Source organism: Belonocnema kinseyi, chromosome 8, assembly GCF_010883055.1.
Source record: "Belonocnema kinseyi isolate 2016_QV_RU_SX_M_011 chromosome 8, B_treatae_v1, whole genome shotgun sequence".
NCBI classification, from domain to species: domain Eukaryota; kingdom Metazoa; phylum Arthropoda; class Insecta; order Hymenoptera; family Cynipidae; genus Belonocnema; species Belonocnema kinseyi.
The window spans coordinates 10,760,043-10,764,698 of NC_046664.1; positions in this window are offsets into that span (position 1 = coordinate 10,760,043).

Sequence of the window (4,656 nt, forward strand, 5' to 3'; positions counted from 1 at the left end):
GAAAAGTCCTAAAGCAATTTATTTTATTTTTAACATTTTTTAGGAAAAATTCGAAATGTTTTGATAAGTTTCTCTGGAATGTACTAATATGCAAATAAAATGGGATTATGTATATTTTATTAATGTTAATTTTTAGTCGGAACAGTGATTTTTCTGAAAAAATTCTGCGATACTTTTTCTCTTGAAACGAGATTTAAGACGAGGTTCCAGGCAAGAGATTCGAGACGAAAGATTGAATTTTCGTTTAAAATTCATCTATTCCAGTTAACGATTCATATTTTTAGTTGAAAATTCGTCACTTTAGAAGGTTTCAACGTAATGAAAGAAATTTCCGAAGATTCACGAAAAAATTTGAAGTGTTTTTTTATTTAAAAAAAAAAAAACAACATATTTTTAGGAGAATGTTTAAAAATATTTCCAAACATGTAAGATGATTCACAAAATTTTCAAAAAAGATTCTGAAAAGCCCTAAAGCAATTTATTTTATCTTTTACCTTTTTTAGGAAAAATTCGAAATGTTTTGATAAGTTTCTCTGTAATGTACTAATATGCAAATAAAATGAGATTATGTATATTTTATTAATGTTAATTTTTAGTCGGAACAGTGATTTTTCTGAAAAAATTCTGCGATACTTTTTTCTCTCGAGACGAGATTCAAGACGAGGTTCCAGGCAAAAGTTTCGAGAATCGATTCGAGACGCGATTCGAGATGAGACCAGATTCGAGACGAAAGACTTGAGAAAGGAAATTTTCGATAATAATTATAATTTTGACTGGGGAGAGTGAATTTTCCGAAAGAATGACAAATTTGACTTGAAATGTGATATTTTCGAAAAGAATTATAATTTTGATTTGGAACAGGGAATTTCATAAGGAAGTACATTTTTTTCTTGATACAGGTTATTTTTGACATGTATCGGGAATTTTGGAAAGTAATTTTGCCTCTTGTTTTAAAAATTTTTTATTGTTGAAAATATAGCTGTTTTCTAAAAATTGTCTTTAAAACCAAAATATTAATCATGTCTTTTTGGCTTAAAAATTTGTCTTTCTGGATTAAAAATTCACCTGTTTTTGTTGAAAAGGAACATTTTCATTGAAAATTAAACTGTCTTCTAAAAAGTTCGTCTTTATCTTAAAAATTAAACTATTTGGATACAAATTCAACAATTTTTTCGAAAAATCGCCTTTTTGGATAGGAAGGTAAATGAAAAGCAGCTTACAGAATTTCAGTTAAAAACTTTAAACCAATCAAGTTAATTTTAAATATATTTTTTTCCTAATTAAAAGTAAAATTATTCTTTAAGTCGATTTAAATGAATAATTGTTTAAAAGTTATTTATACATCGTAATTAAAAAATAATAATATTCTTTTAAAGTTAATTTTACAAAATAAAAAATCATACAAAATTTTTCCAGGAATCTTAAAAGATTTTTTGAATGATCTTAAAGCCGCTTAAAAGTGTTAAAATGCTTAAAAATTGTATTTTGAATTCATAAATAATCTACGTTTTTTTTGAAATTTATTCAAAACTTTTAAATATCTTTAAAAATGTTTCGAATTTTTCCTGAAATTGTTTAAAAATTTTAAAAATGGTCTTAAGATCTTGCAGATTCTTTTTTCTTATATAATTTTATAAACATTTTCAAATATTTCGAAATATTTTTGAACATTCTCTAAAAATGAATTTTTAAAAAATAAGAAATCATTTAAAATTTTACCAAAAACCTTGAGAAAATTTTGGTATTGTCTTCAAACAGTTCAAAAACTTTAAAATGTTTCAAAATTTTATTTGGAAATCTTCATAAATCTACATTTTGTTTGAGATCTTTTGAAATCCTTTCAAATTTTAAATTATATTTTAAATTTGTTCAAAAAATTGTAATATATTTAAAAATGTTCAGAATTTTTAAAAAGTTTTTCAAAAATTTTTTAAATTGTTTTAAAATCTTTCAGATTTTGTTGTTGAAAATTTTAAAAATCTTTTTAATAGTTTTGAAATATTTTTAAACGCCGACAACAAATTAATTTAAAAAAATGAAATATTGTAGTTTTCCCAAGCATATTAAGAACATTTTTATTTTATCTTAAAACCGTATAAAATCAATCTTCTCAAATATTAATTTAAAATTGTTATTTCAAAATAAACATTATTTTAAATGTGCCTAGGATTCTTAAGAATATTTTTTTATTAAAATTTGGAGATTCTTTTTGGACAATTTTTGAAATCTTTAGAAATCATTTTAAATATTCTCTTAAAATGAATTTTATCAAATAAAAATTTATTAAAAATTTTCCCAGGTATCTTACACAAAAATATTATTTATTTGGAAACTATCTAATATTTGTTAAAAATTTGTTATTATCTTTTAAAATAATTTAAATTTTTCCCAAAATTATTTAATTTTTTTTTTAAATTTTCCTTGAAATCATCTAGATTCTTTTTTGGTTAAAAATTCGCCTTTCTTGGTTGAAAATGAACATTTTCCTTAAATTGGAACTGTCTTCTAAAAAGTTATTATTTTTTTTTCACTTGAAAATTCAGCTATTTGGATACGAATTAAACTATTTTATGGAAAATTTGCCTTTAAGGGTAGGGAATGCATCCTTTTGGATCGGAAATTCTTCTTGGATGGTGGAAAAGTCATCTTTTTTTTGTTTGAAAATTTCTCTTTCGTGATTGAAAATTATATTTTTTGTTGAAAATTTTACCGTCTCTAAAAAATTTGCCTTTTTGGCATGACGACTAAACTATTTAGATAAAAATTTATCTAAAATTTTGAACTTTAAATGTTAATCTTTTTGGGTAAAAAATTCCACTGTTTTGTTGAACATTCGTCTTTTTTTATAGAAAATTCGTCCTTATGGATTGAAAGTTCATCATTTATGGTGTCAAATTCATTTTTTTGGTTTAAAAATTTAACGGACCATTAAAAATTAAAAAATTTCCCTGGAGAAAATCGAAATTAAAAAGCATCTGTCGGGTAGACACCCTGAATTGAAAGAAAGTTGAATTTCATTTGAAATTTAAGGGAATTTTGAATCTAATGTCAAAGCTGTGTGAGTCAACAAATTTGAAATCGGGAGTTCAAGAACTCTTAACTGTAATGTTTCAAAGAAAGCGCAGTTGCATTTTTTAAATGATAGTGAAACTTGTACATAGTAGATTCTAAAAACTGTAGTTTCATCCATCTATATTCTATATGGTTACTGATAAAATAAACGAAACAAGGAAATCATTTAAAAATATATTTTCTTCTATTCTGTATCAGTTCGAGTTTCCTCTCTTTAGTTTTGAAAATTATTCAAAATTTTGATTTTAATTCGGATAGATTTGGAGAAAAAATTATTCCGAATTTTGATTTTGATTTGCGTAGTTTCGAATCTTATATAAAAAAAACTGTTATATTATTAATTTTTTTTTTTAATTAATTAAAATATATTTTGAAAATTTTGAATTTGAAAGTTTTTTAATTAAATGTACAAATAATCGATTTTTTAAAGAAAAATCATAGAAAAGTTTATAGGAATTGAGAATCATTTATCCTTTTAATACTCTTGCGCGGTTAAATGAAAATCTTCAAATTAATGTAAATATTATACATGTTTTATAATAGAGCCTTTCCCTGGAAATTAGTATTTGTAAAAAAAAGGATTAGACCTAATTTTTTTTTCACTGGAATTTATCAAGATTCCCCATTTTTGAGCAATTTTAGGTTACATTCGCGTTTTAATCGAAAAATTGGCATTTTTAAACAAAAATAATAGTTCAAAGAAGATAAGAATCTTTAACAATTTCAGATTCTGCTGGTGTTTGGCGAAAATTGTATTTTTAATTTAAAAAATAAAATAGATTTTAAAGAAGATTGACAAAATTTTAACAATTTTAGGTTATGTTAGAGTTTTAAACCAAAAAGTGGTATTTTAAAACAAAAATCATTATAAATTGAACAAGATTTGAAGTTTTTTAACAGTTTCAGGGTATATGCACGTTCTTCATAGAAAATGCGTTATTTTAATTAAAAATAATTCAATTCTAAAGTTTCATAATTCAAGAAGAATTTTAGGTTACGTTAACACGCCAAAAATTGGTACTTCAAAAAAAAAAAAAAAAAAACATTCGAATTTAAACAAGATTTAGCATCTTTTAACAATTTTGGATTATGTTAGTGTTTTTCGGCAGAATTTATAATTTGTTTAAAAAAATATTCTACAAAGTAGATTCACAACTTTTAACAATTTGAGGTTATATTGGCGTTTTAAACTAAGAGTTGGTATTTTAAAACAAAAACCATAAGTTCCTTGACTAATTTTTCATTTCAAATCATTAATATTCAAATACCAGCATTTTAATCTGGTAATACTTGTAACATATAATATTTTATTAACGGAATAAAACAGTATTTCATATACAAATTTAAGATTGTAAAATTTATTAATTTATCGTAAACGAAAAAAATGTCTTTTCTACTATAAAAAATGACTTTTTAATCAAATATACTTGATTTTTTAACAAAATAATAATGTTTAACGTAATAATTGAATATTCAATCTAAAATGACAAAGGGGGAGGGTCGGTAAGGCCGGTTTTTGGCCTAATTTATTTTTGGACCAAAAAATCTGAAAAAATCATGGTAGTATCTTATAAGTATCCCGAG